The sequence below is a fragment of the Callorhinus ursinus genome, unplaced genomic scaffold (genome assembly GCF_003265705.2).
Source record: "Callorhinus ursinus isolate GAN/ISIS: 27379988/994484 unplaced genomic scaffold, GSC_fseal_2.0 scaffold59, whole genome shotgun sequence".
NCBI classification, from domain to species: domain Eukaryota; kingdom Metazoa; phylum Chordata; class Mammalia; order Carnivora; family Otariidae; genus Callorhinus; species Callorhinus ursinus.
In genome coordinates, this window is record NW_027397121.1 from 8,045,161 (window position 1) to 8,057,908 (window position 12,748).

The following is a 12,748-nucleotide window of genomic DNA, read 5'->3' on the forward strand; positions in this document are numbered from 1 at the left end:
TGGGAGGGATGGGATGGCTGGGTGATAGACTTTGGGGAGGGTATGTGCTACGGTGCGCGCTGTGAATTGTGCAAGACTGTTGAATCACAGATCTGTACTTCTGAAACAAATAACGCAACATATTTTAAGAAAAAAGGAAAAGAAGAAGATAACAGGAGAGGAAGAAAAGGGGAGTATGTCAGAGGGGGAGACGAACCATGAGAGATGATGGACTCTGAAAAACAAACTGAGGGTTCTAGAGGGTAGGGGGGTGGGGGGATGGGTCAGCCTGGTGATGGGTATTAAAGAGGGCACGTTCTGCATGGAGCACTGGGTGTTATGAACAAACAATCAATCATGGAACACTGCATCAAAAACTAATGATGTAATATATGGTGATTAACATAACAATAAAAAAATTTGGAAAAAAAAAAGAAATGAAAAATGAAAAACAGTTTTTAAAAAAGGGATTGATAAGATGTTGGTTGAAAAAGGATAAAAGGAAAAGAAAAAAATTTAAAAAATTAACTTTGGAAAGACTAAAGAATCAGGGGGAAAAAGCCATGAATTATATGTGCTGTATTCCCCTAGTACTGGCATTCTGCCATTCTCATTGATCGGTAAACTTGGTCTTGGCTGGTTGTTCTGGCTGATCTTCTGGGGGAGGGGCCTGTTGCTGTGGTCCCCAAATGTCTTTGCCGGAGGCGGAATTGCTTGCCCTTGCCAGTCTGGGCTAAGTAATCTGCTCAGGTTTGCTCTCGGGAGCTTTTGTTCCCTGTAAGCTTTCCGTGCAGGTTGGAGGATGAGAGTGAAAATGGCGGCCTCCCAATCTCTGCCCTGGAAGACCAGAGAACACAGGCCCCGCTCCTCAGTGCACCCCCAGAGAAAAGCAGTCAATCACTCCCATCTCCCAGGTCTCCGGCCACAGCCGTGCTCACCTCGCCTGTGACAGAGTGTTTTTATCTCTGGCACACGACCCCATGTGGAGTCTCTAAACCCAGCAGATTCTTGTGGTGCACTCTCACATCGCTCTTCCCAGGGGATGAAGGGAAGTCTCCCCGGATCTGCCACTTGTTGGATCCCTGCTGGAAGAGCAGTGGCCTGACTGTGCCGTGGATCATGGTTTATGGCAACCCCGAGCTGAGAGCCCATTCCTTGGCTCCATCTCTGCAGCTGGCTTCCCTGCTCTGATACCTGGGAGCTCTGTCACACTCAGGCACCCCCAGTCTTTCTGTGACCCCAACAGTCCTGAGACCACACTGTCCCAGTGAGGGTTCCACCCCCTGCTTAGTCACTGGAGTGATGTCCCTCAGCAGAGCTGATTTCTAAAATTTCTGATTTTGTGCTCTGCTGCTCTATCACTTTCCAGAAGCGGCCGACGGAGGCCCCCTCCCCCGCTGTCTATCTTCCCGAATATCATCTCAGATTCACTTCTCCGCACATCCTACCTTTCAGAAAGTGGTCGCTTTTCTGTTCAGAGAGTTGCTGTATTCTTTTCTTCGATCTCCTGTTGAGTTCATAGGTGTTCAGAATGGTTTAATCCCTATCTAGCTGAATTCCTGGGACAAGACAAAATTTAGGTCTTCTACTCCTCTGCCATCTTGCTCACAACCAACTATACTGACTATATTTCTGATTCACAGTATGTTCTTTAAAAATCGATGTATAATAAGACTATGAGTAAGTGAGTAACTTTTTATGGTTGAAAAAATAAATCATCAAGGACTGTATCTGTATGCAGATACAGAATGGAAAATTGTTCATCAGTGGAGTATCATTCAAGTTATACTTGCATAAGATTTATATTATACTCTAAAAATGCTTCATGCAAGAATATGACATTGGACTACTTTGATGTTAACTTAAATTTTTATTTGTTTTGTAATATTTTTAAAAAAGAACTTATTTCCTTTTTACCCCAATAAGTTGTGTCAAACATAGTGGTATAAAGTTTCTCCTATGTTTTCTTGGTTTATATATAAGACCATATCTTACACAGAGGCATTTTTGCTACTATTGACTAATCTATTTAGAATCTTAGACAAATATATCAGGATAGGATATATAGTTTCTCATATTCTTTTCCTCAATGATAATTCCTTATCACTTTTGAAATTTAAGACAATTTTTCTCATTGCCTTACTTATTATGATTTTATATATACATCATGTATATAATCCTTTGCTTAAAGTCAAAATAATATTCAGTAGTGGAAAAATATGAAGACAAAAATAAGTAAGAGAATGAGAGTCATTCTCTCATGGGAGAATGGGGGTGGGGAGATAGAAACAATGTTTTATAGAAATGCAAATCAAGCTATATTTAAAAAAAATGGAGTGGTAGACATTACATTTACTGTAGAAATTTTAAGGACATTGATTAAAAAATGGGCAGCTGATATAGCAATAAGTTACTGTTATTTACCTCTACCAGGGTATTTACAACATATCAGTGGGAGAATAAGTGTTACTGCACATGACAGGTAGTCTACTGTACATGACAGGTAGTCAAAAGCAGTTAGTCTAGTCTTCCTGCTTTAGAGGAAGATGAAATGCAACACCAAAAGTACTGATCTGGAAGATGACCAAAGTACTTAGGAGGACAGCCAGACAAGAACTTCTTGCTCAAATAGTACCAGTAGTGATAATGTAAATAAATCCAACTCTCCCTATCAGGCATTTGGCTGAGAAATAAAGAACTGTCTCTAGTAAGAAGAAAGATGATAATATAAAACTAAAATAAATGAGGACATAATGGAGTCATATTATAGCCAGATCAATTAAATAAGGATAACTATATCTCAGTTATTTAAATCCTTGGATTTATCTCATTTATTATTTAAGTCACTTTTCCTTCAAAAAAATTAAATAATCTGAATGACATATAGGACTACATGATTACCTTCAGAAGCATTTTCTACAAAACCTTTTTGGTAGATATTTATTTTTCTTTTTTTAATTGAAGTATAATAAGGATACAAAGTTAGTTTCAGGTGTACTATAATGATTCAACAATTCTATACATTTCTTAGTGCTCATCAAGATAAGTGTGTTCTTTCACTGGATGTTGTATGTAAGTGATGAATCACTGAATTTCCTGAAATTATATTATACTACATGTTAACAAACTAGAATTTAAATAAAAACTTGAAACATTAAAAAAAGATGTGTGCTCTTAACCTCTTTATCTAATTCAACCACTTCCCCATAAATCCCTCCTGTGGCAACCAACACTGTATTCCGTGTATTTAAACGTCTGTTTGTGTTTTTATTTTTCTTTGTTTATTCATTTGTTTTGTTTATTAAATTCCACATACAAATGATATCATAACTTATATGTATTTCTCTTACTGGCTTATTTCACTAAGCATTGTACCCTGTAGGTCCATACATGTTGTTGCAAATGGCAAGATCTTGCCCTTTTTATGGTTGAGTAATATTCCAATGTAGACAGATATCACATTTTTATCCATTCATCTCTCCATGGACACTTGGGTTTCTTCCATATCTTGGCTATTGTAAATATGCTGCAATAAACATAGGGGTGCATATATCTTTTCTAATTACTGTTTTCATTTTCCTTGTGGAAATATCCAGTAGTTACTGGATCATAGGGTAGTTCTGTTTTTAATTTTTTGAGGAACATCCATACTGCTTTACACAGTGGCTGCAGCAATTTGCATTCCCATCAACAGTGCACAAGGATTCTTCTTTTTCCACATCCTTGTCAACACTTGTTATTTCTTGTCATTTTGATTTTGGCCATTCTAACAGGTGTAGGTGATATCTCAGTGTGGTTTTGACTTGCATTTCCAAGAGGATTAGTGATCTTGAGTATCTCTACATGTGTCTGTTAGCCATCTGTATGTCTTCTTTGGCAAAATGTTTAGATCCTCTGAACATTTTTATTTGAAAAATTTTTGGGGGGTGGTGTTGAGTTGTAGAAGTTCTTTTTTCTTTTAACTTATTTTGTTTAAATTCAATTAGGTAACATAGTGTATCATTCATTTCATTTGTAGAGTTCAGTAACTCATCAATTGCTTATAAGTTCTTTGTATATTTTGGACATTAGTTACTTATCAGACATATTATTTGCAATGTCTTCTCCCCCTCAGGAGGTTGCCTTTTTGTTTTTTTAAAATATTTTTTATTAAGGTTTTAATTTTAATTCCAATGTAGTTAATATACAGCATTATATTAGTTTCAGGTGTACAATGTAGTGTTTCAATTGTATACTTAACTCAGTGCTCATCATGATAGGTGTATTCTTAACCCCCATCACCTAATTCACCTATCCCCCCACCAAATTCCCTTCTGGTCACCCTCTGTTTGTTCTCTATAGTTACTTTTTGTTTTGTCTCCCTTTTCCTTTGTTTGTTTCTTAAATTGCACATATGAATGAAATCTTATGGTATTTGTCTTTCTCTGGCTGACTTATTTCACTTAGCATTATACTCTCTAGCTCACATTGCTGCAAATGGCAAGAGTTCATTCTTTTCTTATGGCTGAATAGTATTCCCTTGTGTGTGTGTGTGTGTGTGTGTGTGTGTGTGTGTGTGTGTGTGTGAGTGTGTGAGTTTTTATTTTGATGTAGTCCCAATAGTTTATTTTTGTTTTCATTCTTCTTGCCTCTGGAGAAATATCTAGAAAAATGTTGTTGCCAAAGTCAGAGAAATTACTGCCTCTGCCATCTTCTAGGATTTTTATGGTTTCAGGTCTCACACTTAGGTCCTTAATCCATTTTGAGTTTATTTTTGTGTATAGTGTAAGAAGTGGTCTTGTGTCATTCTTTTGCATGTAGCAGTTTTCCCAACACAATTTGTTGAAGAGACTGCCTTTTTCCCATTGGTTATTGTTTCCTCCTTTGTCAAAGATTAATTGTCCATATAGTTCTGGGTTTATTTCTGGATTTTTTATTCTGTTCTAACGATCTATGTGTCTATTTTTGTGCTAGTACCATAGTATTTTGATTACTACAGCTGCATAATGTATCTTGAAATCTGGGATTGTGTTACCTCCAGTTTTCTTCTTCTTTCTCAAGATTGCTTTGGCTCTTCAGTGTCTTTTGTGCTTCTGTACAAATTTTAGGATTATTTGTTTAAGTTCTGTGAAAAATGTTGTTGGTATTTTGATAGGGATTTCAAGAATTTGTATATTGCCTTAGGTACTATAGATATTTTAACAATATTAATTTTTCCAATCCATGGAATATTTTTTCATCAGTGTCATCTTTAATTCTTTCATCAGTGTTCTATAGTTTTCAGAATACAGGTCTTTTACCTCCTTGATTACATTTATTCCTAGGTATTTTATTTAGTTGCAATTGTAAATAGTATTGTTTTCTTAATTTTTTTTCTGCTACTTATTTTTAGTGTATAGAAATGCAACAAAATTCTGTACCTTGATTTTGTATCTTGTGATGTTACTGAATTAATTGATCAGTCACTGTAGTTTTATAGTGGAGTCTTTAGTGTTCTCGCCATATAATATTATATGATCTGTAAATGGTGAAAGTCTTACTTCTTCCTCACCAATTTGGATGCCTTTTATTTCTTTTTCTTGATTGATTGCTGTGCTTAGGACTTCCAGTACCATGTTGAATAAAAAGGGTGAGAGTGGACATCCTTGTTTTGTACTTGATCTTAGAGGGAAAAAACTCTCAGTTTTTCACCATTGAGTATGATGATAGCTGTTAGTTTTTCATATATGGCCTTTATTATGTTGAGGTATGTTCCCTCTACACCTACTCTGTTGAGAGTTTTTGTCATGAATGGACGTTGTACTTTGTCAAATGCTTTATCTTACATCTATTGAGATGATCATATGATTTTTATTCTTTTTCTAGTTAATTTGGTGTATCATGTTGACTGATTTGCAATATTGAACCACCCTTGTGTTCATGGAACAAATCCTACTTAATCATGGTGAATAATTTTTTTAACATATTGTTGGATTCAGTTTGCTATGATTTTGTTGATTTTTTTTGTCTATGTTCATTAGAGATATGGGCCTGTAGTTTTCTTTTTAAGTAGTGTCTTTCTGGTTTTGAGATTAGAGTAATGTTTCCCTTGTAGGATAAATTTAGAAGGTTTCCTTCTTCTTCTATTTTTTGAAATAGCTTGAGAAGAATAGATATTAACTCCTCTTTAACTGTTTGGTAGATTTTACCTATGAGGCCATCTGGTCCTTGACTTGTTTTGGGGGATTTTTTTTATTACTGACCAATTTCTTTGCTAGTAATTAGTCTGTTCAAATTTTTTAAATTCTGGATTTAGTTTTGGAAGTTTCTTTCTAGTAATTTATCCATTTCTTCTAGCTTATACATTTTTTTGGAATATTATGTTTCATAACATTATCTTATAATACTTTGTATTTCTGTGGTGTTTTATAGTTTTCAGAATACAGATCTTTTACCTCTTTGACTAGGTTTATTCCTAGGTATCTTATAGTTTTGATGTGATTGTAAGTGGGACTGATTCCTGATATCTCTTTCTGCTGCTTTATTATTAATGTATAGAAATGAAACAAAGTTCTGTACTTTTATTTTGTATCCTGTGGTTTTCCTGAATTCATGTATCAGGTCTAGCAATTTTTTTGGTGGAGTCTTTTGGGTTTTCTATTTGGAGTATCATGTCATCTGCAAATAGTGAAAGTTTGGTTTCTTCCTTGCTGATTTGGATGCCTTTTATTTCTTTTTGTTGTCTGATTGCTTAGTCTAGGACTTCCAGTTCTACCTTAAATAATGGTGGTTAGAATGTATATCCCTGCCTTGTTCCTGACTGTTGAGGGAAAGCTCTCGGTTTTTTCCCCATTGAGGATGATAGCTGTGGGTCTTTCATATATTACCTTATTTTTATGAGATATGTTCCTTCTGTCCCTGCTTTATTGAAGGGTTTTTGTCACGAATGATGTTGTACTTTGTCAAATGGTTTTTGTGCATCTATTGAGAGGATCATGTAGTTCTTATCCTTTATTTTTTTATTAATTGTGACATATCACAGTGATTGATTTGCAAATGTTGAACCACCCTCACAGCCCAGGGATAAATCTCACTTGATTGTGGTGAATGATTCTTTCAATGTATTGTTGGATTCATTTTGCTGGTATTTTGTTGAAAATTTTTGCATCCATGTTCATCAGGGATGTTGGCCTATAATTTCCCTTTTAATGGAGTCTTTTTCTGGTTTTGGTATCAGGGTAATACTTGCCGTGTAGAATGAGTTCGGAAGTTCTCCTTCTATTTCTATTTTTTGGGACAGTTTGAGAAGAACAGATACTAACTCTTTTTTAAATGTTTGGTAGAATTCATCTGGGAAGCCATCTGGTCCTGGACTTCTGTTTGTTGGGAGATTTTTGATGACTGATTGAATTTCTTTGCTGGTTATCAGTCTATTCAAGTTTCCTATTTCTTCTTGTTTCAGTTTTGGTTGTTGATATATTTCTAGGAATTTACCTTTTTCTTCCAGGTTGTCGAACTTGTTGGCATGTAGTTTTTCATAGTATTCTCTTACATTTGTATTTCTGTGATGTTGGTTCTTATTTTTCCTCTCTCATTTGTGATTTTCTTTATTTGGGCCTTTCTCTTTTATTTTTGATAAATCTGGCTAAGGTTTTTATTAATTTTTTCAACAAACCAGATCCTGGTTTGATTGATCTGCTCTTGGTTTTTTTGTTGTTGTTGTTGTTTTCTCTCTCTCTCTTTTTTGTTTCTATATTATTTATTTCTGCTCCAATCTTTATTATTTCCTTTCTTCTGCTGACGTGAGGCTTTGTTTTTCACTCTTTGTCCAGTTCCTTTAGGTGCAAGGATAGGATGTTTATTTGAGATTTTTCTTGCTTCTTGAGGTAGGCCTGTGTTGCCATACACTTCCCTCTTAGGTTTGCTTTTGCTGCATTCCAAAGGTTTTGGACCATCTTGTTTTCATTTTCAATTGTTTCTACGTATATTTGAAAAAAAATTTTTTTTATTTCCTGGTTGACACATGCATTGTTTAGTAGCATGTTGTTTAACCTCCGTGTATTTGTGGTCTTCCAGATTTTTTCTTGTGGTTCACTTCAAATTTCAGAATACTGTGGTAAAAACTATGCATGGTATGGCCTCAATCTTTTTGTACTTGTTGGGGGCTGATTTGTGATCCAGGATGTGATCTATTCTGGAGAATGTCCCATGTGCACTTGAAAAGAATGTTTTCTGCTCCTTAGGATCAAATATTTTGAATATATATGTTCAGTCCATCTGGTCCAGTGTGTCATTCAAAGCCATTATTTCCTTGTTGATTTTCTGCTCAGATGATCTGTCCATTGATGTATGTGGGGTGTTAAAATCCCCTACTATTATGGTATTATTATCCTTTGTGTTTGTTTTTAATTGTTTTATGTATTTGGGTCCTCCCATGTTGGGTGCATGAATATTTACAATTGTTATATTTTCTTGTTGTATTGTTCCCCTCATTACTATATTGTGTCCTTCTTTGTCTCTTGTTATAGTCTTTGTTTTAAAGTCTCATTTTTTGATATAAATATTTTTACTCCGGGTTTCTTTTAACATCTATTTGCCTGATGAATGTTCTCCATCCCCTCACTTTCAATCTGTAGGTGTCTTTAGGTCTAAAATGAGTATTTTGTAGGCAGCATATGGATTAGTTTTGTTTTTCTATCCAATCTGACATGCTATGTCTTTGGATTGGAGCATTTAGTCAATTTACAATCAAAATAATTATTGAGAGACATGTATTTATTGCCATTTTATTACTTGTTTTATCATTGTTTCTGGAGATTTTCTCTGATCCTTTCTTGTCTTTCTCTCTTTCATGTTTTGGTGATTTTCTTTAGTGACATATTTACATTTCTTTCTCTGTTTTCTTTGCATGTTTATCAGTGGTTTTTAATATATGGTTACCATTAGTTTTGCATATAACCTCCTTTGCATATTGCAGTCTATATTAAGTTCATGGTAATTTTAGTTTGAATACATTCTTTTCTCCTGTCCTCCCCACATGATAGGTATATGCTATTATATTTTATATCTTTTTTTGTGAGTTCCTTATTTTTCTTATAGTATACTCATTTTTACTGCTTTTGTGTTTTCTGCTTTTATACTGTCACTTTTGATCTCTCCTTTCCAATCAAAGAGTACCCTTTAATATTTCTTGCAAGGGTGGTTTAGTGGTCATGAATTCTTTAGTTTTTGTTTGCCTAGGAAACTCTTTATCTCTCCTTCTATTCTGAATGATAGCCTTGCTGGATAAAATATACTTGGCTACAGATTTTTCTCATTCAGCACTTTGAATATCTCATGCCACTCCCTTCTCGTTTGGAAAGTTTCTGCTGAAAAATCTCCTGCTAGTCTTATGGGTTTTCCCTTTTATGTTACTTCTCCTTTTGTCTTGCTGCTTTAAAAATTTTTTTCTTTATCACTATATTTTTCCAGTTTAATGACAATATGTGTTGGTGTTGGTCTGCCTTTGTTGAATTTGATGGGGGTTCTCTGTGCCTCTTGGATCTGGATATTTGTTTCCTTCCCCAGATTAGGGAAGTTTCCAGTTATTTCTTCAAATAAATATTCTCCCTTTTCTCTCTCTTCTTCTTTTGGGACTTCAAATATATGAATGTTATTATGTTTGATGGAGTGACTGAATTCCCTAAGTCTATTCTCCTTTTGCATATTTCTCCTTTCTCTCTTTTGTTCATCTTCATTATTTTCCATTTTTGTCTTCTGGGTCACTAATTTGTTCCTCTGATTCTTCCAGCCTTGTGTTCATTGCATCAAATCTGCTTTCAATATTATTTATTGCACTCTTCATCTCTGATCGACTCTTTTTTACCTCTTATATCTGTGGTAAGGGTCCTTTGTTGTCTTCTATTCTTTTCTCAACCCCAATGAGTATCCTTGTGATTGTTGCTTTAAATTCTCCATCAGGCATGTTACTTATATCTGTTTTTCTCTAGATCTCTGGCTATGGCCTTATCTTGTTCTTTCATTTGGCATAAGTTCCTCCATCTTTGCATTTTGTCTAAGTCTCTGTCTTCTTCTCTGTGTTAGAAATTATGTCTCCTGCTCCTAAAAATAATGGCCTTATGAAGAAGAGGTCGTGTAGTTTCCAGGGCCTGGTACTTCAGGGAATGTCTCTTATGTGTGCTCTGTGCTCTGCTGTTGTGTTTTGGTTGACTGTCCTTCAGGTCAGCCATCTACAGAGGCTTTCCATGCCCGCTGTGAGCAGTGTTTTGTTCCTGGCCTGAATGTGGCAAGTTTTAAGTAGGTGTGCTCTGGTTTGCTTGTGATATGAAAATTGACAGCACTTCCACCAGAATTGAGGCCCTGCAGAACTGTTTGGTTAGGAAACATGATTTAGGCAGTGGTTCTGGTCTTCAGGGGTAGGGGCCCACCATACTGGGACTGAGGCAAGCTTGACTAAGAGGGGCAGTCCTGCCAGAGTGCGAGGGGGTAGATCTTGGTGAGCAAGTTAAGCAGATAGCATCAGCACTATGCTTCTTGCTGCAGGTGGCTCTGTGTTTATTCTAAGGGGTAGGGGAGGGACACAGTGACAGCCAGTTTCTTTGTTCTCAGAGATTGTCTCAGTGAATGCTGCCTCTCAGAGATATGCTCCAAGAAGAGTGAATAATCTCCCCACTATGTGCCCCAGTGTTTTTCAGATCACTGTTTACATGCTGTCTGTTCCCTAGTTTGCCTGGCTTCTCTCCAGAAGCAGGGCATGGAGCCTTCAGTGCTCTATTTTAGCCAAGACTGCCGAACTTTAAAACTCCAGGCTTTAGGTCCCACTGTTTGTAAGAACTCATGAAATTTAGTCTTTTTCATTTCCCAAGCTGATGGGTTTGGGGAAACTCTCTCCTTGTGCATTCCACTGTGTGTTCCTTTCTTTTTTGCCTTTCTCCATGACCACGGCTCCCTCTCCTCCACAGCACCTTTTATTCATTTCTCCCATAAACCATGTCTCTGCACCTCCTACTTTTTCAGTGTGGCTTCTTCTCTCCCTTTAGTTGTGGAGTTAGCTTTGTCAGTCTTCAGGTTGATTTCTTGGGTATTTAGGATGATTTGATACTTATCTAGTTGTGTTTGTAGGATGAGATGAGCCTATGATCCTACTACCCTGCTGCCATTTTCCCTCCCAAAGTCTTTTATTCTTTTTTCAAGTCCAGTGAGTATGCTTATAATCATTGCTTTAAATTTTCCATCAGGCATGTTACTTATATCTGTTTCGTTTAGATCTCTGGCTATGCTCTTATCTTGTTCTTTCATTTGGAAGAAATTCCTCTGTCTTCTTATTTTGCCTAAGTCTCTGCCTTCTTCTCTGTGTTAGAAAAGCCAGCTATGTCTCCTATTCCTGAAAATAATGGCCTTATGAAGAAGAAGTCATATAATGTCCAGGGCCAGGTGCTTCAGGATATGTCTCTAGTGTGTGCTGCATGTGCTCTATAGCTTTGCTCTGATTGCTCTATCCTTCAGATAGTAGTCTTCAGGGGCTCTCTTTGCCTGCAGGGGGCACTCTTTGGTCCCTGGCCTGAATGTGGTGAATTTTAGCTAGGTGTGTTGTGGTCTGTTGGTGAAATGAGACCTGTTACCACCTCCACCAGAACTGAGGCCCTGCAAACTTCTCTGGTTGGGAGACACCATGTGGGCAAGGGTTGTGCTGTCTTCTGGGGGGAGGGACATGTCATCCTGAGACTGAGGTTAGCTTGACTGAGAAGGGAAGTTCCACCAGAGTGCAGGGGGGTGGGGCTTGGTTTATGCAATTTAGGCAGCCAGTGTTGGCATTGGGCCAGTTCACACAGGTGGCCATGTGCTTCTGCTGAGGAATGGGAAAAGTAAATGATGCCAGCCAGTTCCTTTGTTCCTGGAGAGGTGTCTCTGTGAACTCTGCCTCTCAGGGACATACTCTGAGAAGAACAAATAATTACCCTACTGTGTACCCCAGGCTCTCTTCAGATCACTGTTTCCATGCTGCATGTCCATGGATCGTTTACCTTCTTTCCAAGAGCAGCTCCAATGCCTCCAGCGTCTCCTGTAGTCAAGGCCCCTGACCTTTAAAATTTCAGGTTAATCCCCTCTCATTGAAATTTAGCCACTTGGAATGGAAACATTTCACTTTCCAAGCCAATGGTTATGGGGAAAATTCTCCTTATTCATTCCCCTGTGTGCTTTTCTCTCTCTCTCATCCTTCTTCATGACCAGAGCTCCCTCCCCTCCAAAGCATTCAGAAACCATTTCCCCCTAAACCATGACTCTGCACATCCTAACTTCTTCAGTATGATCTCTTCACTACCTCTAGTTGTGGAGTTTGTTCTGCTCTGGACAGATTCTGGGTATTTGAGATGATTTGATAGTTACCTAGTTGTGTTCATGGGTGGAAGCAAGCCTAGGTTCTTCCTAGTCTGTCACTATCTTCCCTCTCTTTTGTTTTCTTTTAGAACCACTGTAGTGCCATTGCATAATGAATACATATAATTCAGTAAGAAAAGAATCCACACTCCAATATAATTTGTTTTATTCAAAGTCTACCTTGTTCCTCTTCTCTTGTTTTGGCATGACTGGTATTCCTTGGTAATAAAACAAAGACATAAAATAAACTGCGGCTATGCTATGATAGTCAAGCTGCTCAAATGATGTTGTTATAACTGTATCACTGCACTACAGACAGTCTTGATTGCAGTTCCTCATCTTTGTTATTGTAGTGAAAAACAGCTATAGACTATACACCAAGATTAAACATAGCTGAGTTCTGTGGACATTGGAATTTGAATTTCATATTATT

General features: G+C 37.0%; 1 protein-coding gene across 1 annotated transcript in view; it reads left to right on the top strand.

The window, feature by feature from the left end:
* LOC141371161 (butyrophilin subfamily 1 member A1-like) overlaps positions 1 to 12,748 on the top strand; it is a 46,038-nt gene that overhangs the window by 5,279 nt on the left and 28,011 nt on the right. The gene's annotated exons all lie outside the window — the stretch shown is intronic.